Source organism: Oncorhynchus gorbuscha, linkage group LG03, assembly GCF_021184085.1.
Source record: "Oncorhynchus gorbuscha isolate QuinsamMale2020 ecotype Even-year linkage group LG03, OgorEven_v1.0, whole genome shotgun sequence".
NCBI classification, from domain to species: Eukaryota; Metazoa; Chordata; class Actinopteri; order Salmoniformes; family Salmonidae; genus Oncorhynchus; species Oncorhynchus gorbuscha.
The window spans coordinates 49,342,424-49,369,552 of NC_060175.1; the positions used below are offsets into that span (position 1 = coordinate 49,342,424).

Consider the following 27,129-nt stretch of genomic DNA (forward strand, 5'->3'; position numbering starts at 1 on the left):
AAACAAAGGTCAACAAAACATTCACCTTCAAATATTCTACATTCCCCTTTGATTGGCTCCTTTCAATTGTCAACAAATCCGAGACTTGCTTATGGAACAGCAGTGACTTATCCTGTAAACACAGAAATATGTATTCCAATGTTACAAAATAGTTCTCAAAACTGTAATGGATATGAGAAATATGTTAGAGAAAGTAACCTCTGACGTCTTTATGTTTTCAGCACTTGGGAATAGGAATGACTCAAAATCCGGTTATTCATACTCTATTTCCTCCTTTGGAATTTATATGACCATGTCTGAATCTGACTATTGAGAGGGTGTTTGTTTGCTTTGAATCAACTGCCTGTCTGTATTATTTCCATCTCCCGTCTCACCGACAGCCAGCAACGCACCATCTGCCACCCTCACATGAAATGTGGACGGGAAATATTAAACAGGATTTGGCTGAGTATACACTTCCTAATAAAGTGTTGTGTATTCCTACGGATTTCAATGCTTGTCCAATCCACAAGTGGTATAAAATATACTTTTCTGTGTGTTTTCACTGGAACTTCATGTACGAAGAAAAATGGACAAATGAAGACCTATTGCAAATCACTGGTAATGCACATGTTGCGTACGTTCAGTTCGCTACCTCTGTGGCCATGAATACTGTGTGAGATCACATACTAACTTGACCTTTAAGCCTTTAAACCTCATTCACATCTCTTTCCAAAAATTGTTTGACTTTCACTTCCACTAATGCGACTGAAGACAGAGCACCTTAACAGGTGCTGATTAATAACCCCATTGCAAATGTCAGAAATTACAAAGTGTTATCTTCGTCACGTACTTAATGATGATCATTTGAATAGTACTTTTCAGAGGGCAGCCGATGTAATTTATTTAACAGCCATTGGGAAATTACCATTAAAATTGTTACTTCCCCCTTCCGAACTGATAGAACGTAATATATTCATTGAGTTATTGCTTATAAAGACTTGTTCATTTTCAAAAGGAGACTCGTTCTTTTCACTGTCCTTTCCTACCTGCATTATCAGTTCCTTATTCAACCTCATCCCTTTAAATGTCATGCATTAGTTTCTCAAGAAAGCCTGCCAATGACTTGAAAGAAGTTAGCTGGAAGTGTCAGGATGGAATCAATGTGGTCAAAAGAAACTGTCCCTCCCAAGTATTCACACATACAAAGCCATGCCATTCACTCTATACTCCTGAATCTCCAATCTATTCTGGCCTTCCATAAAGGTCCTTTTACAAATCCACTTGGCAGAGGTCAAATGAAAAAGATCTCCCCGGTGATTCCAAGTTGACTTTTTCCTCTCCATCTCTTCAGGCAAGGTCCGACAAGTTATCTGTTCGCTGAGGGTGAGAATGGATTTGCTGGCTGAGATGAGAAGCAAACCTGAGAGTCCTGCAAAGCCATCTCTACATTCTTCTCCCCATCCAGTCTTCACGCTTAAAGACAAACGTTGGGGGTGTCAGATCTAGTTCCACTCTGCCCATATGGGAGTTGTGCTTTTCTCCTTGATAGAAATACAACATGACATGTGCACATTTTCCGCCAACATAACTTTTTAAGTGGGCCTGAACTATAATATTTTGGATAAAATCTTGCCAGCACACGATTTAATGATGCTGTCGACATCTATCTAAGTGGTGTATGACGTTGTTTTTAGTGTTCTGCAGAATACGCTGCATTCCAAATGGAGTGTGCAATACCTGCTCAGGGCCACTGACTGCCTTTGGGGCTCAAATGGAGGGCTGGCATTGGACACCACACTGCAGAGTTCCAGGGTTCATCCACATTGTGTAGGCTTATTGTGTAGGGAGATGTAAGACCCCTGGTGCATGTCTCACTCTCCACTCTTTGTGACTGCATGGGATCCAGTGCTGCTGGCGTTCTGCTGAGCAATGCAGGGTTCAGAATCCACCTCGAGTCGGTGCTGCTGAGCTGAAAGGTGTAGTTGTCAGCCCTGAACTCTGTCTCTAAGCTCAATGTTTCAGGCAAGTTGTTAGACATGTTTTCACCATTTTGTGAGAAAAACACGAGGTGTTTTGTTCGTCCTGGAAATGGGTATTGCAGTTTCCACATGCTGTGTTGCCATGTCAATGAACATTTTCTTCGCAGTGGTGTTTTTCTCATTTTGGGGAAATTCCAACTCATTGGTATTTTACAATATCTGTCATTCACATATGAACCTGGTTATAATGTGGTTGTGATGTGCTGTGTTGGCACATGCTGTCTCCACAAGCTGTGTTACCATTTCAATGAACGTTTTCTTGGTACATAGTGCTGTTGAGTCTTCAAGTCTTCAACCCCTCCTGCTATGTTTTGTGAGTTGATGTTAATTAATACAGAGATCATTTCTCTCCGCTCTCCTCTTTTGTGTTCAGAGAAAGATACATATCGTAACCCCATGGGTTGTTCTGCCATGAAAACAGGAAGTCAACAGGACAATATTGACCCTGTTCCATGGTCATAACAAAGGGAATTTCAATCACAAACACTCTGTGAAACTCATGAGAGTTTTAAGTCCTTCTCAATAAGCCTAAAGGTAAAGCATAATCACAAACATCACCAAGGGAGAAACAATGTCAAAAGGAAAAATGCACACACGCACACACGCACACACACACACACACACACACACACACACACACACACACACACACACACACACACACACACACACACACACACACACACACACACACACACACACACACACACACACACACACACACACACACACACACACACACACACACTTTAACCCCCCCATGCTCCGTTAAAGACCCCTCTTTCAAAGTCACTGAGATATCTTCTTCTAGTCATGGTGGCCAGAATAATGGGCAACTGGGCATTTTTACTCATGACCCTAAACACAGAAAGAGATTGCCCTGTTGAGTTTCAGGACTGCACATGTGGTAATCTTTCAGCTTCCATAGAAAAGCTTTAACCTTATGGTGTGACGAGATATGACAAAAAGCCTGACTCTTTGCTGGTGTGAAGTCAATGTTCTCAGAGTTATTTGCATTTAAATGGGAAAAGAAGATATTGCAGTAGACAGCATCTCACCTTGATCATGGAAGAAACCTTTTCCTATACTGCTTATAGGAAAGACCCGTGTCTAGAGTGAAAGTTTTTGGAAAAGTGTTTATATTTTCGTTGGTATGCACTTATAGACCTGCCGCAGGTCTAATGAAGGACAGTCAGAAGTAGTTCAGCTGAAAATACTTTTCAAATTAAACACACATGCACTATGAATCCACCTGAGATGATGTATAGAAGCAAGTGAGCGAGCAAGAGTGAGTGAGAGAGTGAGTGAGCAAGATAGCGAGCGAATGGCTGAGAGAGGGAGTGAGTGTGGCCTGGCAGCAGTGTTAAACAAGCCGACTGGCCGTGTGATGGCCCCTTTAGCAACAGACCACAACCCTCTGCAGCTCTTACCACATAACCGTGCCTGTTTATACAGCTGCCCCCTCAGCTTGACCAGTGCCAGTGGTCCTTCTGTAGCTCAGTTGGTAGAGCATGGCGCTTGTAACGCCAGGGTAGTGGGTTCGATCCCCGGGACCACCCATACGTAGAATGTATGCACACATGACTGTAAGTCGTTTTGGATAAAAGCGTCTGCTAAATGGCATATATTATTATTATTATTATTAAATCAACTACATTTCAAAGACTATATGTATTGATAATGTTCTCTGAATGCTCGTAATAGCATGGTACTCACAAGAACACTAATGTTACAGGGTCACCTTCTTTTCCCGTACCTGTGGTTGGAGGGATTGAGCCACAGTTTCCCCTGTTGTTTTTGGCAGAGGGTTGAGCCCTGCATGCAGCACATCTCCATACCTCCTTCCCTCCCTCCCTCCCTCCCAGACTGAATGCAGCCCCCCCCCGTGTTTCCTTACTGCCAGTCTCTCATTGGAGCCACAACCCACTGTAGCCAGAACCATTTGAAGGAATGGCTTTGATTTCCTTCCACCTTTCACACATCAAATAGGGAAGTAGCACTATAAACTGCTCTCGTCTAAGCTGCACAAATATACCAGTATCCCAGTGAGACTACTAGACCACTTCCTAATGTGTGTGTGTGTGTGTGTGTGTGTGTGTGTGTGTGTGTGTGTGTGTGTGTGTGTGTGTGTGTGTGTGTGTGTGTGTGTGTGTGTGTGTGTGTGTGTGTGTGTGCGTGTGCGTGTGCGTGTGGAGGAAGAGGTGACTTAATTTTTACCCAGGACTGCCCTACATCAATGTTGAAATATGTCTAAAGTAAATAGTCTGTCATTTAATAAAATCACAACTCTACAGTGCTAGGATGGAGAACATATCAGTGCCCACAAACTAAATGTTCCGCAATAAACCTCTGTTCTTAAGGGCAGGACCTCAACTTCAAATTCTGTGGCCATTCTTGGCTGCTAAAGTCAAGGGGCAGAAATGTAAACAAACAATCCGTCTTCCAAACTTTGAGTGGTGATTCATTCTGTGGAAAAGGAACAGTTTCGATAAAAGGAAATAAGCACAATTAGAAGGTGGGTCATTCTTTGATGACATTCCAGGGGAAGTTTCAGGGAGGTAAGAGCAAGTACTGTGTGGACTTGTGCTTTGTGCTGGCTGGTACCCTTGCGAGAAGTCAAATGCTCTCTTATGTAATTATTGCATTGTTATTGGAAGGCAGGCATCGTTAGGAGTGTCAACAGTATTTACAACAAGTTCATTTGAATAAGAGTAAATCTCCAAACAGTTGCAAATACCAATATACTGTAAATCCAACATCGGATTGTGATATCACCAGGCCTTTTTCATTTTCTACTGTCCCCAATGATGAAAACGACCAATCAAGATGTTAAATTGGACAAGAAAATCGTATTGTATCGTATCGTATTGCTACACTGACATTGTGGTGTGTCCATCAGACAAACGGAGACCGTGGAAGGGAACTGAGAGGCATGGGTACGTTTAAAAAACATATCAGCAGCTGTCTCTCTCTCATCGCTGCATGCCCCCACCACAATGCCAATGCCACGCAGTCTCACTTCCAGCTACGGTGGTGGTTCATGTAAGGACACATCTGCATCTCCCCCAGAGGAATGCGAGGGTTCATCTCTACAACAATGTTTTATTTATTTATTTAACCTTTATTTAACTCAGCAAGTCAGTTAAGAGCAAATTCTTATTTACAAGGACGGCCTACCAAAAGACAAAAGGCCTCCTGCAGGGACGGAGGCTGGGATTAAAAATGTAGGACAAAACACACAAAACACGACAAGAGAGACACCACAACACTACATAAAGAGAGACCTAAAGACAACAACACAGCATGGCAGCAACACATGACAACATAGCATTGTAGCAACACAACATGACGACAACACGGTAGCGACACAACATGGCAGCGTCACAACATGGTGGCAGCACACACATGGTACAAACATTACTGGGCACAGACAACAGCACAAAGGGCAAGAAGGTAGAGACAACATGGGCCTGTCAGCCCCAGTGATGACAGACACCCAGTGTCTCTGTCATCACTGTCCACTATATGAACACGATCATGATAATGATTCAATGTGGTCCCTTGTGCTCATTAGGCAGTAAACACTATCACCCTGTATGGTTGCATACCACTACATAAAGATATACTTCTGTATTATTGAGTAACAGATAGGCAGTAAACACTAATGACCAAAAGGACAACATTGAATCACTTATCATGATCATGTTCATGTAGTGGACAGCCCATGGAGCAGGCGGTCCTGTCAGTGGGGTCACTGAGACCGTGCAGGCACTCCGTCGGGCAGGGTGCATGTTCACTTCTCACCACCATCTGCTTACACGAGGCTGTACTGGGACCTTTTCCTTCCACTTTGTGCTCAACCAATAACCTTTATCCCTACATGTTTGATGTATTTTTGTCTACCCTCTGTGTTTTTTTTACCAGTTATATGATACACATCTTGAAGTGACAGAAAAAAAATATGTCAAGTTCTGTATCACCTTTTACTTAGTCCCTCTCTTGTGCCAAAGGAAGTCAGCTACCGTTGGAACATTCAGTGGCCTCTCTCCCCAGCTGGTCTATTGTGCTGTAGCCTTGGCATTGCCCAGTCCATTGATACTTCATGAGGATACTGTGGGAAGGTAGCAGGCTCCTACTGGATAAGAGAGCAGGGGTTCCTCTGTCTAATTGATCTTCCTATTTGGCAGTGGGGCTGTGACACCTGTCGCAACATCCTACTGGGGATGTGTAATATGTATGTAATATGTAATTCTGCCAATGCAAACCTCTCCTGCATACTGTACAGCCATGGTAGTAATGGAATGGGTTAACTGTTTTGCGGAATCTGTCTTCATATCCATTCTGGCCACTGTGAGTTGGGCTTATGACGGTTGCTAGAGTAAAGGGTCTAGAGAGGTCTCGGGTGAAAAAGGCCTGGGAGAATCTCACTGGCTGTCCTATCAGCTAATGCAGCAGCAGAAACAGAGCACTCCCCTTCCTCTCGTTGATTGAAGTGACACCCCCAATGATCGAGTAGACTAGAGATTAGACATGGGAGATAGCCTACAGTACACAGCAGTGGTGTCTACTGTGTTGTACCACACCCGAATGAAACATCATCTGACAACATTCACACTGTCAATGAGGTGTGTTGAGACTTTGGTTGCTCTGTCTGCTGTCTTTGGATGCTGGTTGGAGAATACATTAGACCTATGAGAGGAAGGTATCAACAGTCCCCCTTCCTATTCATGTACTACAACACCGGTGGGTGAGTATCCATGATGTTCAAAACCTTCATAAACACATTACAATGGGGATTCGTACAGGTAATGTGTGAGTGGCAGTTTAGCCATGAGGATTTCCGGGGAAAAGGGCGTGCGTCTGACAGTCATTCAGGACAGTGGCGCACTCCTGATCACGTCATTTCGTAATAAAGGAAACATTCTCCCATGTAGTTTCTGTTTCCCTTCCCTGCTGATGCTTGCTTATTTTCCCTGTGCCAGCCCACAGGAAGTCAGGCAAAGCCCAGGGTTCCAATGTGCCATGGTGTGCTCTCCAGACGTCACTCTAGGACATAACTCATAACTCCCACATGCACACACCACCCAGAAGTCATGGAAACTCACTCTCATATCGTTCACAGGAAAGATGAGTAGTTGAGATATCGCAACTTGAAACCACCTGTTTGCTTCCGACCAATTGGAGCCAAGAGAATTAATTGACTCATACTGTTTCTAACCCTAACCTGGAGTCATGATGTATGACGCAGGTCCTTCAAGAGGATATTTGACAAAATCTGTCTGAAAAGGGACTGTCAGAACAAGTGTTTGTGTCCACCACCTCACAGTAAGCTTTTTCACAATATCGCAATACTTTGATACACATTTTTCCATGGCAAAAAAGAAAACATGAAACAGACTGAACTCTATGGTCCTTTGTAAGGTTCTGTATTCATATTCTTAGTCAACCTTGTGTTCTGTTTCGTTGTGTTCTTGAACATAGCCCTGTTTCGTTGTGTTATTGAACGTAGCCCTGTCTCTCATTTCTGTTCATTGATTTCAACTGTGTTAGTTACGCACCTGGTCAGCTCCTTATTTAGTTCAGTTCATTTTGTTTGTGCCTTTATGAGGTATTGTTTTTTTGACTCTACTAAGCCTTTTTCTAGCACTCTGTGAGAACCAGTAATAGCCTTCAGTCCTAGTTTTGATTCACCTGCCTGTTTGCCTACTTGTGTTTGACCATTGCCTGCCTGTGACCACGATTCCTGCCTTCTGCGAAATAAACACCTGCTGCACTCTGCTTGTGAATCTACACCTTTTTCTCCCTGAGTATTCATTACATCTTTCATTAAAAACCTGCTTTATGTAAAATAGGGTGTCAACCAACATAAAGTGTCCCCCCAACATAACAATATTTTCCCTCAATAAATAAAATCTGGTTAATGTTTTGTTTCCTTGCCACAACACTCGCGATACTCACAATACTGGTATCGTGACAGCCCTACTCCCAGTACAAACGACCAAATAATGAGAATCTCGTCCTTTCTGAAAACATTCCCTTAGAACAACTCCACAGCATTTGTTTGCTTGGTGAATCAGCCTTTGATGTCGGGAGGGGAGTAAGACTGGGTGGTGAGAGCTGCTTCAGGATAATTAACACCTCAGCACCAGAAGCTACAGTAGTTGGACAGGAGACAACATACATAGCTACGCGAGCGCGCGCGCACACACACACACACACACACACACACACACACACACACACACACACACACACACACACACACACACACACACACACACACACACACACACACACACACACACACACACACACACACACAACCTGCCTGAGCGTTGTCTAGGTGACAGACAGCCAGAGACTTAGTGAAATTGTGTTGAGGAAGGGGAGAAGCCTTGGCCGCTATTAGAGGCCCTTGTCTTGTCTGTGCTGGAGGGACTGTGGGACCTGCATGTCTGGGCTCCTCTGCGTAGACTACACCAACCTCATAGAATGTCTCGAACACTTGACCTTTTCCTCTGCCTGTCACTGACATGCTGTTTCTAAAAAAACTGTGCGCCATCAGTTGTTACACGTAACTTAACTGCCTCGCCAACAGTTCTCTTCGTTTCTAAATCTTCACTGACACCAGAAATTCGATTCTTGAATGCTTTTGTTCTCTTTTTTTGCCAGGCCTGGTTCAAGTTTGGGGAGTGAATGATGTCATAGGAGATGTTCCTAGCAGAAAGTTCATTTCTGGGGCTGAGCACTGAGAGACCCCTGGATGTTTTCAATAACTCCCTCATTCCCTGCAATAAACACACATGGCTGCTGCGCAATGCCAGGACTTAGCAAATGTAAACCCTCTGTTTGCGGTGCTATTAGGAGCGCTTAATGTATCTGATGACCTGGTGATGAATTACCATCTCTCCCTGATGAGGATTCAGTAATGAGATTGCTGAATCCTTTCTGTGGTTTAAACACTAATTCCAGTGAAATCAAGAACATGTCTGACACAATAAATGATTCACATACCTACAGTACTCAGCATCGAATAGACATGATGGTCGACTAGAGATGACCAGACCCCACTGCCTTCCCCTATATGCCACTGGCTCCTATGTATTGTTACACTGCAAGTGAAGGTGGATTTGACGGAAACAGCCAGCGGAGCATGTTCTCTTCCACAGGATGAAATCTGTGAGTAAACACTCTCCTCAGTAAATTACAGGCATGGCGCACCTATTGATCAGGTTGAGAGGTCATCCTGTGATCTTCTGTAGGGGACATAGCTGATCAAGGATGGCTTGGAACTGTGGTGCCTCTAAACCCCACTGGTGGAAAACACATCCAGCTCAAATGTCATCCCACACAGACAGACAGAGATGCCAAGAGGGTCTGGATCCCAGGGGGGGGTCTTCCCAGCCCAGCTCGCCCAGTAGTGGTGTTAAACCACAGGTTCTATCTAGGGTTCCTGGGCTATAGGCTCCAGGTGAAAAACGAGTTAACCTACTAATGACAGGCAGTGCTGTGTGTCATAGCCAACACCCTTTGAACGCAGTTGAGTTATGAACTGTTTAATAACGTTTAGATGCTTCCCAATGGGACTACCTACAATTCCCCTGAGACTGTCACTTAAGTTCTTTGATATGTTTGAAGTAAGTATCAATTCAGCTACCACCCATTTATTAAGACATACATCACAGCTTGATTTTAGATCCAGATGGATTTCTGGTCTACCCTGAATCCCCATGCTTACTCCCTATATGCCCTATTGGCATTGTTATATATTTATTTAATTGATTTATTTCACCTTTATTTAACCAGGTAGGCAAAGCAGTTCGACACATACAACGACACAGAGTTACACATGGAGTGAAACAAACATACAGTCAATAATACAGTATAAACAAGTCTATATACGATGTGAGCAAATGAGGTGAGATAAGGGCAGTAAAGGCAAAAAAGGCCATGGTGGCGAAGTAAATACAATATAGCAAGTAAAACACTGGAATGGTTGATTTGCAGTGGAAGAATGTGCAAAGTAGAAATAAAAAATATATATACAAGAGGTTTTACAAGGCAGTTCTGCCCTCAGCATTAAACATGCCTAATGCACCTTCGGACAAATGAACATGAATCACGCTCCACTGACAAAAGCCGTGTTCATCCACAATTATAAAAATACTTCCTTGTAACATCAATGTGCCCTCATTTGTTTTGAATAAGGAAAACATATTCCAACTATTGTCTTTGGAAAAAACTATGCAACCACAGTATAGTGTGAGGTAGTTCTGAGGACAATGTATGTACTGCATATATCACAGTTGTGCACATGTCAAATCATTAAAAAGGCCACAGAAGGAATGCACCCAGAAACACGACTCACTTACTTCCAAGGGCGGATCCATTTCTATCTGTTCTCCTCGGGTCTATATTTACAGTGAGGATGGAGCAACTCTGCATGACAGGAGAAAAACGCCTCTCATTGGAAAAAACATAGCCTTTTCTCTAGAGAGAGATGTGTCCTCCTCCCAGGCTTGAGTAATTGTGTCTGATGTAGAGTAGGCCTATCCAGTGCTGACCAGAGCCAATAGTTAAGCATTCTGGCCTGGTTTTCATAAGTAGAGGTTCAGATTTGTTTTCTGCTTTGTGCTCCATTGCTGAAGGATTGGTCGTTCCTCAGAGAGCACCTCTCCCAGAACTCGAATCATGGCATCATCCCAGGACTGTGATGTCACTGGGGCACCATCATAGTTTAACTCATTGGCCAATCATTGGTCGCCAAACACAGGCATTAGAGCACTCTGTGTTGGTTTTCTGGTCTAATTCAAATAAACAGGAGCTGATTCTCTGGGGTTTAAACTTCCCACATGCTTTATCTTTCTACAGCTTAGAGGAATCACACACAAGTGTCCAACCAACACAGACAGGTCATTTGGATGTGATTTATGCTGGAGTTCATCATTTTTTTCTGGCAAGCACTGGCTATGCCTCTGCCAGACCCAGAGAGCCCAGTGTGACAATAACTAAACTATGTAGTAAACTGAAACCTTTTTATAATTCACACGATCTTGTTATTTCATCCCCCTGTGATTTATTTAAAAATGTTTTATTTGGCAGCGGTGTATACATATTGCACGTCGCTTGACTTCACCAGTGAGACTCCAGTGAAACAGGGGACTCCGACACTGTGAGTGTCCTACAGCAACAGTAACTACAGTCACCTGAACTTGCAACTCTCTGCATAGAACCCACCTGAGTTTATTGGTTGGCTTGTAAACGTGCGGCGATAGGAAAATGACTCGGTGTGTGTGGGGGTAGGTAAGCACCAGCACACCAAGTAGAAAAGATGAAAGGGCCATTTGCCATAATTATTGAAGGGGGTAAACATATGTAACAAATCTGATTGTCTAGTTACTCTTCAGCCCTGCTAAATTAGTAATACAAAGTCTTTCTGCAGAACTGTCCTCCATAAAAACAAAGCACTTAAAGGGACTAGTACAATGTTGAAGTCTTAATTAGTACTGACTATCACGCTTCAGGTAAGACCCAGATGCAGACAACGTCGAAGTAACAACAGTTTAATAATCGAACGGGGGCAGGAAAAAGACAGGTGACGGGCAGGCAGAGGTCGGCAATCCAGATAGGTGTGGCAAAGGTACAGAACGGCAGGCAGGCTTAGTGTCAGGGCAGGTAGAGTGGTCAACACCGGGAAAACTAGGAAACAGGAACAATCGAGAGACAATGGGCTGTGAGACACGGGTTTAACTCTGGACACATGAAAGGTAGGATGTATACGAAGGGTCCGGGACAACAGAAGATGAACAGCAGAGGGGTTAATGACTTTGGAGATGGGAAATGGGCCGATAAACTGAGGTATCTACCCAGAGGGGCGGATCCCGGGAGGACAAACATCTGGGCAGAACGTATGCCGACCTCTTCTTCCTGCTTAGGGAAGAGCGGGGAACCCTCAAAGGGGGTAGACCTGTAGCAGAGCAGAGAAGGGTGTTGCGGGTGTATTTGACCAACACAAGCTCCTGGCTCCAGGTAGTGGGTTTGGCGGAGACCAGGCAGAGCGGAGTAGTCTCTATGGCCTGTTTGACTCGCTCCGACTGGCCATTGGTGTCAGATCTCCCCAAGGAGATGTGGATGTGGAGTCAGGCGCAGGAGAAACAAGTTCCCGAAGAAAAGGGTGTTTTATTCAACCAGCTCAAAAAATAACAGGACACCTTGACTACTGCAGTAGCCACGAAATCCCACTCAGACACAGTCCAGAGAAAAACACCTGTTAAACATGAACTAATGAAAAGGAAACCCAAACTCACTGACAGTCAAACGAAAACAATCCTGCACAAAACCCCAAAGGAAATGTCAAGATAATACCTCCCCTAATTAACCAAAATGAAACCAGGTGAAAAACAAAACAGACATAACCAAAAGAAAAGGAAAAAGGATCCGTGGCAGCTAGTAGGGCGGCGACGACGACCGCCGAGCGCCGCCCGAACAGGGAGAGGAGCCACCTTCGGTGGAAGTCGTGACAGTTGGACTGGGGGTGGAACCTGGAGGACAGGCTGGCCAACAACGCAATGAGGGTGCAGAAAGCCTTCCATAACTGGGACAAGAACTGAGGACCACCGGTCGGAGACCATGACCACTAGTAGTCCATGGATCTGCTGCAGACGTGCTGCACCATGAGCTGGGCTGCCTCTTTGGCAGAGGGTAGTTTGGGGAGAAGAGTGAAGTGGGCGGCTTTGGAAAACAGATCCACCACGGTCAGGATGGCGGTGTTGCCATCAGACGGGGGAAGACCCGTGACAAAGTCCAGAGAGATGTGAAACCAGGGATGGTGAGGGACAGGCAGAGGTTGAAGGAGACCAGCCGGAGCTTGACAAGGATGGCCTTAGGTTGCGGGGTAGTAGCCGGGGCGCTATAGCAGCGTGACAGCGCATCCGGCTTGACATTCTTGGATTAGAAGTTGAACCATATGAACAGCAGGGTCCATCTAGCTTTCCTGAAATTGAGGCGCTTGGCGGTGCGGAGATACTCCAGGTTTTTGTGGTCGGTCCACATGATGAACGGAGTGTTCCACCACCTTCAGTCAGTGCCTGCATTCCTCCAACGCCATCTTCACTGCGAGAAGCTCACAATTCCCCACGTCGTAGTTCTTCTTCGTGGCGTTGAGGCGATGGGAGTAGAAGGCACAGGGATGTAGCTTGAGGTTCAGGGCAGAACCCTGGGACAGGACAGTCCCCACTCTGACATCCGAAGCATCGGCCTCCACCACGAACTGACGGGATGGGTCAGGATGAACCAAGCTGGGAGCTATGGTGAAGTGATGTTTGAGGTCCCGGAAAGCCCGGTCAGCAGCTGGAGACCACGTGAATGGAACCTTGGGCGAGGTGAGTGCTGACAGGGTAATGGGGAAGATGGGCGACACCTGGAGGCGGGTGGAGACAATCACAAAGACAGGTGAAACAGATCAGGGTGTGACAATTGAAGAACACTGGAACTAAATTACCTTCAAAAGCCTGGGAATTGGGGGTGACATCTCAATTAGGAGGTGAGAAAGAATGATTTTATTCCACACAGCAGCCTTACAGCCAAGGGCCCAGCACTCAGGCATTAGAAGACAGAGGTCTGGATAGTGACACAGAGCCCAGTACTCAGGCATTAGAAGATGAAGTTTTGGATAGTGACACAGAGCCCAATACTCAGGTTTAGAAGATGGAGGTCAGGATACTGACACAGAGCCCAGTACTCAGGTTTAGAAGACGGAGGTCTGGATAGTGACACAGAGCCCAGTACTGAGGCATTAGAAGACGGAGGTCAAGATAGTGACAGAGAGCCCAGTACTCAGGTTTAGAACACGGAGGTCTGGATAGTGACACAGAGCCCAGTACTCAGGTTTAGAAGACGTAGGTCTGGATAGTGACACAGAGCCCAGTACTGAGGCATTAGAAGACGGAGGTCAAGATAGTGACAGAGAGCCCAGTACTCAGGTTTAGAAGACGGAGGTCTGGATAGTGGCACAGAGCCCAGGACTCAGGTTTAGAAGACAGAGGTCTGGATAGTGACACAGAGCCCAGTACTCAGGTTTAGCAGACAGATGTCTGGATAGTTGCACAGAACCCAGGACTCAGGTTTAGAAGACAGAGGTCTGGATAGTGACACAGAGCCCAGTACTCAGGTTTAGAAGACGTAGGTCTGGATAGTGACACAGAGCCCAGTACTCAGGTTTAGAAGACGTAGGTCTGGATAGTGACACAGAGCCCAGTACTGAGGCATTAGAAGACGGAGGTCAAGATAGTGACAGAGAGCCCAGTATACAGGTTTAGAACACGGAGGTCTGGATAGTGACACAGAGCCCAGTACTCAGGTTTAGAACACGGAGGTCTGGATAGTGACACAGAGCCCAGTACTCAGGTTTAGAAGACGGAGGTCTGGATAGTGGCACAGAGCCCAGGACTCAGGTTTAGAAGACAGAGGTCTGGATAGTGACACAGACAGTACTCAGGTTTCTGTCTGGATAGTGACACAGAGCCCAGTACTCAGTAGGTCTGGATAGTGACACAGAGCCCAGTACTGAGGCATTAGAAGACGGAGGTCAAGATAGTGACAGAGAGCCCAGTACTCAGGTTTGGAGGTCTGGATAGTGACACAGAGCCCAGTACTCAGGTTTAGAAGACGTAGGTCTGGATAGTGACACAGAGCCCAGTACTGAGGCATTAGAAGACGGAGGTCAAGATAGTGACAGAGAGCCCAGTACTCAGGTTTAGAACACAGAGGTCTGGATAGTGACACAGAGTCCACTCAGAGCAGATAAGGGAGCCGGAGATAACACAGAGAGAAACGATAATATCTCATAACAAAAGACTAAGAGAGAGATGGCCTTAGTTTGGTATGTTAAGCATGCTTGCATTGTTATTCTCCACATTGGTACTGTGAAAGGGAGAGGCATGTTAACTGGATTATTTGGAATTTGGTAGAAGATGAGGGAGGACAATATAATTTTTTTCATGAGCATGGCCTTATTTCTATTACAGCATATTGGATGACTGATATTTATATATATTTTTTTAACCCAGCTCAATGTATCAATAGGTTTAGCCTCCTACATGATACTCAAATTTGCCCAATACCCATCATGAAGTTGGTACAACCTAAACTATGAAGGAAAACATAGAAGCACAAATGTTTTATTCTTTTTTTCTTTTTCTTTTTTTTTTGTTGAATTTTACCCCTTTTTCTCCCCAATTTCGTGGTATCCAATTGTTGTAGTAGCTACTATCTTGTCTCATCGCTACAACTCCCGTACGGGCTCGGGAGAGACGAAGGTTGAAAGTCATGCGTCCTCCGATACACAACCCAACCAAGCCGCACTGCTTCTTAACACAGTACGCATCCAACCCGGAAGCCAGCCGCATCAATGCGCCGGAGGAAACACCGTGCACCTGGCCACCTTGGCTAGCGCACACTGCGCCCAGCCCGCCACAGGAGTCGCTGGTGCGCGATGAGACAAGGACACCCCTACCGACCAAGCCCTCCCTAACCCGGGCGACGCTAGGCCAATTGTGCGTCGCCCCACGGACCTCCCGGCGAAGCACAAATGTTGAGTGAAAATGTTTAGGTGACCTACAGTGACACATGGACAAACAGTGACACATTCTTGCCTGCATCTAGCTGATCTAGGGTGTAATCATTAGTCCAACAATTGCAAACGAGAGTAGGTTTATCCCCACTTTGTTCTGTTTGCTTCCGTTTCAGAAATATTTTTCAACAGAATACGCGGAATGAATACTCCCTGATCACAAGTAAACACAGTTCACTTCATAGCAGCCACATTGTATTCCTACTCACATCTATGCACTCTCCTCCTCTCACCTTTTCCCATCACTTGTGGACAATGCAAAACACATCAGCTGTATGTGACCAGGTGACAAAAAACATATCATAACCGCTGCACACAGCCTACATCGTTGTCACCATATTAGCTAAAGTAATGTCACATTCAATATAGTTAATATAACTAACGCGTTAGTAAATATGTTGCAATCATGAAGTACAGTGTACAGTCAGTAAGCAGTTTAGCAGTTACACCGGCGGGCCCCGGCAATACATTTGTAAAACCAAATGCTTACCTTCACTTGGAAGAGTTTCAGTGTTGTGTTGGATAGTCATTGCCAGCTAGCTAACATAGCATCCCTCTGTTTGAGCTGGGTGTTTGAGTAGGCTATACTAGTTAGCTGCATTTGCTAGCTAAGTAAGTGAAAGTGAAAGTAAAATATATATTTATATATATCTGTATATATATATATATCTTGATTTTCCTTGATTTTTGAATAAATTAATTTGTTCAAAAATGTCAACTATTGTCTTTCTCTTGCTCAACTACTCACCACATGTTAGCTTCAACCTCTCACCACATGTTACCTGCAGCTTTTGCTTTCAGTACTAGATTCATTCTCTGATCCTTTGATTGGGTTGAAAACATGTCAGTTCATGCTGCAAGAGCTCTGATAGGTTGGAGGAAATCCTCTGGAGTGGGTGAGAACCATGAACCTCCTAGGTTTTGTACTGAGGTCAATATAACTAGAGGAGGATGGAAGCTAGCTGTCCTCTGGCTCCACCATGGTGCTACCCTACAGAGTGCTGTTGAGGCTACTGTAGACCTCCATTGCAAAACAGTGTGTTTCAATAAATTATTTGGTGATGTGAATATATTTATAATAGTTTTATTTAAAACTGATAACTTTTTAAATGTTTCACAATTTACATTTTTATAGAACTCACTAAGGATGGTCCTCCCCTTCCTTATCAGAGGAACATCCACTGCACCACAACCATGAGAAGCTAACGAGGCTGGTGTATTAGTCTCTCCTCCCCATACCCACCCACAAACACTAGCCTACCATCATCATGCCTGCATCTATTATTGCGTGCTTCTTGGTATGATGCCAGAAAAACAAACTGTCGGTACAGCTTACAGTTAGTTATGTGCAGTGAAGCAGGATAAGCAACATCAATACATTTATAGGAATCCTTCTATAAGGTGATATATAAAACAAACATATTTTGATACAGTGCAGTGCTGCCAAACCCTATCTTGTAAAACATATAATCACCTAGGTAACCACGACTACAATCCCTCTGCCTTCCTGTCTGGCAGTACATTTAAACTTTCACTCAAACTGACCCATCAGTCATCGTTCAACATTACCACAACAACATCCATTCTCAATCAGCGCCATAGGATTGGACATGACAACTCTGACCTCGAGTGACGTGAGTATCATGACCCATCAACTGAATGATTGGCGTGACTTCTGTTTTCACTGTTGTCCTTCTCTCTTCCACACTCACATACTAACTCACTGATTGACTCACAAACTCTCTTGGACACCTGTGCGTACACACACGCACGTGTGTCCGCACACACATGCATACACACGCGCACACACACACACACACACACACACACACACACACACACACACACACACACACACACACACACACACACACACACACACACACACACACACACACACACACACACACACACACACACACACACACACACACACACAGCTTAGTCATCACACACACAATCATGCTTAGCATAAAAGAGTGGGTGACTATAGGCCCATAAGAGAGTAAAAGGTATATATTCCTGTGGTTTCCTGCTGTTGGTATTTGCATCACAAGCACCTTGACAACACAGGTGGTCTATTGACTGGGAAATGTAGGTAACACAAGACATCAGGAGATGATGTATAACTGACACCTTCACACAGAGATCTTTTCATGTTTCTCTATGAGGAGATGCTAAGTGTAGCATTATATTCTTCAGTCAGCCTGCCCTGAGGGCATGTCATCCAGGAGAGCTCTGGGGATCTGTCCGCTTACACTAAGAATGGAATGTAGTGTTTCTCCACATCTGATCTATTGTGTTGTCTACAGTGACCCTGCGACCTACTGACAAAGGGACTGCCCCTCTGTGCTGCCATCACTCTGGGTCAACTACTCTACTTACCCTTATGGAACATCATAGAGAGCCCACGTCTCCTTTGCCCTCGTGACACAACGTTTTCATTTTGGAAAGAAATTGTGTTTATGAGTAGGGTAATGAAAATAGTGTTGGCTATTTGTACAGATCAATTGCTCAATTGGCAAGTATTATTTGCATACATATGTCAGTTTGATCCCTGAATCTGAATGTAAACACCTGACATATCTTCAAAGTCTAAGCTAGATTCTTACTTCCCATACTTTCTAAAAGGAATTACGAACTTCTTGAAGTACTTGAAAACTTTGGACATGCCAGGCTTTGAGAGTGTGAGCTGGGGAGAAGCTATCGTTTGATCCAAACTGACAAGGAGCTTGGGGGGGGGGGGGGGGGGTGAATAAAGCACAATAAGATTCTCAAGTCTTTCCCTGTCTCTCTCTTGAGAATGGGATAGCAAAAGGAATATCTAATAAAATGTTAAAACGGAGAGAAACAGATTGAACTTTAGGTCGTAAATTATTAAGGCATCAGTGTAATTTAGAGTCTGTATCGGCTTGGGCGCATGGTGTCTGTATGTCTGTGTGCGTGCACGCGCGAGTGTTAAATGTGAATCTTGAATGCTGCTTCTCTCCAAAATGCTAGTACACATGAAAGAGCTCCTAGAGTGTTGTGAAAACGAACACACCACTGATGATCCCTTCAACTTCCTAACGCCGTCGGTCAAAATATCACTCCTGCTAACAACACACGGGAAGAAGAAACAAAACCCAGTGGAAGATCAAACTAGTAAAAGACCTCATCTTGGTTTAACAGTACTACTGGGAATGGAGAACTGGCTAGTGGACTCTCATAAGGCATGACAGACAAAATGATGGGGAAAGGCAGGGCGTAGGGGTGTGTCTCAATGGAGACCATACCATGTGGGTGAGAGGGGACCCCAGTGAGAATTGTTCGTCTAGAATAACTAAGTAAGCATCTACAGTAGTTCTGGGTGAAGCCGAAGGCAAGGCAGGGGAGTGTCCATTTCATGTGCTTGCTAACATTTCTTATACCTTGTATTAGCACTGCTGAGCTTAGCCCAGCTCTAACTCTGAAGTGTCCATAGCAACCGGTGATACTGCACAACCACTGTTGGCTATCTACCACGGCAACAGAGAATGGTGCCGCATGGAGCAGAGCCATAAACCTGCTTACGTTTTCATTTTTCATTTTAGAAGGACCATAATTACAGAAGCAAATTAGGGAATGATTGATTTGGAATGCTTGCTCTGCGTGGCCAAACTATTAGACTACTGAGCTCTATTAGAAAGCAAATTTGAATTATTACCTGCCACCAAAATGGGAGACATGCTGTCCCTAAGGACCTTGGGATGCCGAGTCACTACAGAAGCCACTACATTCAGAGCCCAGAGTCCATCACATGATGCCAGAACGCACAGCAGTAAAATGTCTGGAGAGTCAATGCAATGATTGACATGGGAATTACATTCCTATTTTGGAACCTCTGGACTGAAAAGCTACAATACACATGCAATCATAGCTGGCATCTCTTACTGAAGGTTAAGGGCTACTGTTAGAGGGAGTATTCATATTGTATGAATAAATCTGTTCATTGCAGATGCTCTCAAATAAATCGTCTACACACAATTGAACTTTAAGTTTGTTATTAACATTACATGATATGTTCACTTACTGAATTATGTTTTACTAGTCCAATAAGACAAATAACAAAAAACTACAAACTCACAGCAGTGGTAACCAATACAAAAAGAAAATCACACTTTTAGCACCTCAGCACAGCTCAGTGGAACTGTGGCTATACTCACTTCCTAATGGGAGATAATTCACGGTCTCTTGAGTTAAAGAGGTGATCTTTCTCTGCCTCAAACTGCCATTATTCGTGGACTGTCACTCCCCTGACCATGAGCAGACATGTCTCAAAGGAGCCTGACTTAGTGTGTGTGTGTTTGTGTGTGTGTGTGTGTGTGTGTGTGTGTGTGTGTGTGTGTGTGTGTGTGTGTGTGTGTGTGTGTGTGTGTGTGTGTGTGTGTGTGTGTGTGTGTGTGTGTGTGTGTGTGTGTGTGTGTGTGTGTGTGTGTGTGTGTGTGTGTGTGTGTGTGTGTGAGTGCGTGCGTGCGTGCGTGCGCGCGTGCGTGTGTGAGATCAGGCACCTTAGATGGGTGCTGACTTGGATTCCGTTACAGCAGAGAAAACCTGTTGATATTAGAATGTACATAGTGCTGAACGTACTGTATGTGAAGTCCATTGAGTGTGGAGTACAGTTCATACCAGTTGGGCCATTTTAAATGTTTGCCCTGAGTCCCATCATTACATAATAATGAATTACGTAACGTTTGTTTAAAGATGAACAATGTTGTCTGGAAGAAAGGATACAAAAATGTGAACGTCAAAGTGAGTATCTACAGATCTACAGAATCTGAAACATCAGTAGACTATATAAAGGACGGGGCGCAGGGACCTCTGGCCACTCATTAGAATGTAGCACCTGTTCCCCAGAGCCATCGAGAATGGCAGTAGATGAGGGGTCAATCAACAACACAGCATTTGGCAGCATTAGAGGGTGACAGATAATCCCATCATTGTCCTGTATCAATGACCTGGCCACTGCTCCACGACAGAAAAGCACAGAGAGCAAGGGCCTGGAGATAGACCTGGTTGAGGTACTGTATTTCTGTGTCCCTTAGCGGCTTTTAATCTACTCTGATATGACATCTCATTAGCTATCTGGTTAGAAGGTATTCAGGGCAAGTACAGGTGGGCAGGCTTGTTGGGTACGCTGAGTGACGTCCCCTTTCATCTCAGGCCAGACCTGCAGCCGTTCCCTTTTATGTGACCAGGTTACTGGCGAAAAGGGGCTCCCATTCTGGGGGATTGAACAGCAAGGCTCCAGTGACACCATATATCTTAGTGTGTGTGTGTTGTGTGTGTGTGTGTGTGTGTGTGTGTGTGTGTGTGTGTGTGTGTGTGTGTGTGTGTGTGTGTGTGTGTGTGTGTGTGTGTGTGTGTGTGTGTGTGTGTGTGTGTGTGTGTGTACATAGTGTACATAGTGCTGAACGTACTGTATGTGTGCAGTTGGGCCATTTTAAATGTTTGCTCCTGAGTCTTTCTGTCATTCTGGGGGATTGAACAGCAAGGCTGCCTGCCTGCCTGCCCAGTCTGAGATTATAGGTGTTCTTCTACCACAGGGTATGATTGGCGAGGCTGTGGGAGACAAATACGGAATTGATGTAGATTCCTAGTGTGTTTGCAATGCTTTCTGATGATATCAGTTATCTGAGCTGTGTGGCAACCTGGATTAAAAAGTATCAGTCACCTTTTCACTTTTCTTAAGTAATTATTTGTTGATAGGCATGATATCACCCCCGCTTGTCCCTGAAGGGACATAGCTGTGAAATCAGTGCGAAAGCTAATCTGTGCTAATTAATCTAATCATCTGATGGGTGACGACTCCATTAATTAAGGAAGTCCCTGCCAGGAATATGTCTCTAATAGGCTGTTTTTCCATATTGGTAAAATAAGTCTCCACAGAATATTTCCCACCTCTCAGTGTCCAGTATCACATTTCTTATCTTACCTGGCAGAGATGCAGTACATTAAACCAGAGCTACGAGTTCCAAGACAGCTGTGGAAGGCTAAAAAAGATAAACCCTTTGTTTCCTCACATGCCTTGTGGCTTTGCCCAAAACAGAGGCATGGCCTCCAGCTCTATTGTGCTGCTCTATGGAAAGTAGCAGCACACGGGCTCCGCCCACCTGAGGTTCTCTCCTTTTCATCCATCTATTTCCTGTGTTTGAGGGGGGGAAAAATCCACTTATTACTTAAAACCTTGCTGGATCGCTTGCTTTCATTTTACTATGGTGACTCTTGCGGCATTTGTTTTTTTCCCCTTTAACGTTATGACCACGGAAACATTTGTAATGGTCTGTCAAACACACTCTGGTATTGGCTGAAATGGGCTTGATGGAATACAATGGCTTTCCGTCGCCCCTATAAGAATGTCAACGCTTGGTTGCAGATCACACTTAGATCACATAAAAGAGAGGAAAAATAACGTTATTTTGGTGGGTGTTGATATTTTGTGCAATTAAAAAAACGAATAATTTAATACAGTTGAAATGTTTACAAAATAGAAATGAAAGCAATTTCCGAAAACGGAACACTCAGATTATTATGTCTGATCTTGCAAACAATGTAAATTATATATAGATAGGTGTAATCTCGAGCCAAACATTTTGATTTTAAATCACATAGGTATCCTTCTCTTGACACACTTGTTGAAGTATGCAAGAGAAGGTGAAAACTACATTTATGAATAATTAATGAGGCAGTCTAGACAGCACCATTTTGATTGGAGGTTTTTGGTGGTTGCAGCCCTGTTCCACCCCTTTATATTAATTTATTCACGTGTGCAAATACACCTATACACAAATGAGGTACATATACAGTCATTTCATTTATTTTATCACAAAGTATTAAAACAATAGCTGATACACAAATATACACTACCGTTCAAAAGTTTGTGGTCACTTAGAAATGTCCTTGTTTTCCATGAAAACATACATGAAATTAGTTGCAAAATGAATAGGAAATATAGTCAAGACGTTGACAAGTTTATAAATAATGATTTTTAATTGACAAAATTGAATTGTGTCCTTCAAACTTTGCTTTCGTCAAATAATCCTTCATTTGCAGCAATTACAGCCTTGCTGACCATTGGCATTCTAGTTGTCAATTTGCTGAGGTAATCTGAAGACATTTCATCCCATGCTTCCTGAAGCACCTCCCACAAGTTGGATTGGCCTGATGGGTACTTTTTACGTACCATACGGTCATGCTGCTCCCACAACAGCTCAATAGGGTTGAGATCCGGTGACTATAATGGAGTGACAAGCACAGACATAATACCAGCTGACTGCTTCTTCCCTAAATAGTTATTGCATAGTTTAGAGCTGTGCTTTGGGTCATTGTCCTGTTGTAGGAGGAAATTGGCTCCAATTAAGCTCCGTCCACAGGGTATGGCATGGCGTTGCAAAATAGAGTGACAGCCTTCCTTCTTCAATATCCCTTTACCCTGTATAAATCTCTCACTTTACCACCACCAAGGGACCCCCAGACCATCACATTGCCTCCACCATGCTTGACAGATGGCGTCAAGCACTTCTCCAGCATCTTTTCATTTTTTCTGCTTCTCACGAATGTTCTTCTTTGTGATCCGAACACCTTGAACTTAGATTCGTCTGTCCATAACACTTTTTTCCAATCTTCCTCTGTCCAGTGTCTGTGTTATTTTGTCCATCTTAATCTATTATTTTTATTGGCCAGTCTGAGATATGACTTTTTCTTTGCAACCCTGCTTAGTAGGCCAGCATCCCAAAGTTGCCGCTTCACAGTTGACGTTGAGACTGGTGTTTTGCGGGTACTATTAATGAAGCTGCCAGTTGAGGACTTGTGAGGCATCTGTTTCTCAAACTAGACACTCTAATGTACTTTTCCTCTTGCTCAGTTGTGCACCCGGGCCTTCCACTTCTCTTTCTATTCTGGTTAGGGCCAGTTTGCGCTGTTCCATGAAGGGAGTAGTAGTACACAGCATTGTACGAGATCTTCAGTTTCTTGGCAATTTCTCTCATGGAATAGCCTTCATTTCCCAGAACAAGAATAGACTGACGAGTTTCAGAAGAAAGGTCTTTGTTTCTGGCCATTCTGAGCCTGTAATTGAACCCAGAAATGCTGACGCTCCAGATACTCAAACTAGCTTAAAGAAGGACCGTTTTATTACTTCTTTAATCAGAACAACACTTTTTAGCTGTGCTAGCATAATTGCAAAATGATTTTCGAATTATCAATTAGCCTTCTAAAATTATAGACTTGGATTAGCTAACACAAAGTGCCATTGGAACACAGGAGTGATGGTTGCTGATAATGTGCCTCTGTAGGCCTATGTAGATATTTTTTTAAATCAGCCGTTTCCACAATTTCTACACTGTATTTCTGATCAATTTGATGTTATTTTAATGGACCAAAAAACGTGCTTTTCTTTCAAACACAAGGACATTTCTAAGTGACCCCAAACGTAGTAATGGTGGTGTATGTAATAAATAAATCAGACCTTCTTGTTGAGTTTCCGATAACCTACCATTTATATAGGAGTGGTTAAAATATGCTAATAATGATCCTCTGAGTATATCAAAAGAAATTTGCGTCAACTTTGACCGCCTTAATATACTGTATATTGAAACAGGATCCAAGTGCTGTATATAAAGATCCAAAAAAGTGGAGGCCTCTTAAACTTCATTGTTGTGATGCAAAAATTCTATCTAAATGCTTAGCGCATAGATTTAAAAAGGTTTTGTCAAATAATTTTCATCCTAATCAGACAGTTTTTTTTACATGGACGATACATTGGAGATAATATAAGACAAGTACTGGAAACAATAGAACACTATGAAAAATCGGGGAAACCTGGCCTGGTTTTCATAGCTGACCTTGAAAAGGCTTTTGATAAAGAAGGACTGGGGTTTATAGAGTTGAAGTCGTAACTTTACATACAACATAGCCAAATACATTTAAACTCAGTTTTTCACTATTCCTGACATTTAATCCTAGTAAAAAATCCCTTGTTCTAGGTCAGTTAGGATCACCACTTTATTTTAAGAATGTATTTGTTATGCAGGTGAATGAGGACCCAAAAGCGACTTGGCGAAAACAGAGTTTTTAATCCAGTAAAGTTACTTTACACACAAAAGGCATAATACTACTCGTAATGACGAGAACAGACTGGAGACTTGATCAAGAACTGCAGGTTGCCTCGGGAAGGCACTTGAACGTAGCAGACTCAGACACCTGCTCACCACGCAGCATCTGAGGGAAACACGACACGACAGGGCAATACATAGACACAGCACGGTGAACAATAGACAAGGATCCGACCGGGCAGAAACGGAAAACAAGGGGAGAAATAGGGACTCTAATCAGGGAAAAGAATAGGGAACAGGTGTGGGAAGAATAAATGATTGATTAGGGGAATAGGAACAGCTGGGAGCAGGAACGGAACGATAGAGAGAAGAGAGAGGAAGGGAGAGAGAAAAAGGGGAACGAACCTAAAAAGACCAGCAGGGGAAAATGAACAGAAGGGAAAGCATAATGACAAGACAATCTAAGACAAAACATGACAGTACCCCCCACTCACCGAGCGCCTCCTGGCGCACTCGAGGAGGAATCCTGGCGGCAACGGAGGAAATCATCAATAAGTGAACGGTCCAGCACGTCCCGAGACGGAACCCAACTCCTCTCCTCAGGACCGTAACCCTCCCAATCCACTAAGTATTGGTGACCCCGTCCCCGAGAACGCATGTCCATGATCTTACGTACCTTGTAAATAGGTGCGCTCTCGACAAGGACGGGAGGGGGAGGGAAGACGAACGGGGTGCGAAGAAAGGGCTTGACACAGGAGACATGGAAGACAGGATGGACGCGACGAAGATGTCGCGGAAGAAGCAGTCGCACAGCGACAGGATTGACGACCTGGGAGACACGGAACGGACCAATGAACCGCGGAGTCAACTTACGAGAAGCTGTCGTAAGAGGAAGGTTGCGAGTGGAAAGCCACACTCTCTGGCCGCAACAATACCCTGGACTCTTAATCCTGCGTTTATTGGCGGCTCTCACAGTCTGTGCCCTGTAACGGCAAAGTGCAGACCTCACCCTCCTCCAGGTGCGCTCACAACGTTGGACAAACGCTTGAGCGGAGGGAACGCTGGACTCGGCAAGCTGGGATGAGAACAGAGGAGGCTGGTAACCCAGACTACTCTGAAACGGAGATAACCCGGTAGCAGACGAAGGAAGCGAGTTGTGAGCGTATTCTGCCCAGGGGAGCTGTTCTGCCCAAGACGCAGGGTTTCTGAAAGAAAGGCTGCGTAGTATGCGACCAATCGTCTGATTGGCCCTCTCTGCTTGACCGTTAGACTGGGGATGAAACCCGGAAGAGAGACTGACGGACGCACCAATCAAACGACAGAACTCCCTCCAAAACTGTGACGTGAATTGCGGGCCTCTGTCTGAAACGGCGTCTAACGGGAGGCCATGAATTCTGAACACATTCTCGATAATGATTTGTGCCGTCTCCTTAGCGGAAGGAAGTTTAGCGAGGGGAATGAAATGTGCCGCCTTAGAGAACCTATCGACAACCGTAAGAATCACAGTCTTCCCCGCAGACAAAGGCAGACCGGTAATGAAGTCTAGGGCGATGTGAGACCATGGTCGAGAAGGAATGGGGAGCGGTCTGAGACGACCGGCAGGAGGAGAGTTACCCGACTTAGTCTGCGCGCAGTCCGAACAAGCAGCCACGAAACGGCGCGTGTCACGCTCCTGAGTCGGCCACCAAAAGCGCTGGCGAATCGACGCAAGAGTGCCTCGAACACCGGGATGACCAGCTAACTTGGCAGAGTGAGCCCACTGAAGAACAGCCAGACGAGTGGAAACAGGAACGAAAAGGAGGTTACTAGGACAAGCGCGCGGCGACGCAGTGTGCGTGAGTGCTTGCTTAACCTGTCTTTCAATTCCCCAGACTGTCAACCCGACAACACGCCCATAAGGAAGAATCCCCTCGGGATCAGTAGAAGCCACAGAAGAACTAAACAGACGGGATAAGGCATCAGGCTTGGTGTTTTTGCTACCCGGACGGTAAGAAATCACAAACTCGAAACGAGCGAAAAACAACGCCCAACGAGCTTGACGGGCATTAAGTCGTTTGGCAGAACGGATGTACTCAAGGTTCTTATGGTCTGTCCAAACGACAAAAGGAACGGTCGCCCCCTCCAACCACTGTCGCCATTCGCCTAGGGCTAAGCGGATGGCGAGCAGTTCACGGTTACCCACATCATAGTTGCGCTCAGATGGCGACAGGCGATGAGAAAAATAAGCGCAAGGATGAACCTTATCGTCAGACTGGAAGCGCTGGGATAGAATGGCTCCCACGCCTACCTCTGAAGCGTCAACCTCGACAATGAATTGTCTAGTGACGTCAGGAGTAACGAGGATAGGAGCGGACGTAAAACGTTCTTTTAGAAGATCAAAAGCTCCCTGGGCGGAACCGGACCACTT

At 44.6% G+C, this 27,129-nt stretch overlaps 1 protein-coding gene across 1 annotated transcript in view; it reads right to left on the reverse strand.

Moving 5' to 3' along the window:
- The window catches only part of sema3fb (sema domain, immunoglobulin domain (Ig), short basic domain, secreted, (semaphorin) 3Fb), a 109,452-nt gene extending 87,736 nt beyond the window's left edge, over positions 1-21,716 (reverse strand). The window contains exon 1 of the mRNA XM_046342779.1: positions 21,605-21,716. The gene's annotated coding sequence lies outside the window, so the exon portion shown is untranslated. The remainder of the gene's footprint in view (positions 1-21,604) is intronic.
- Between the last annotated feature and the right edge of the window lie 5,413 nt (positions 21,717-27,129).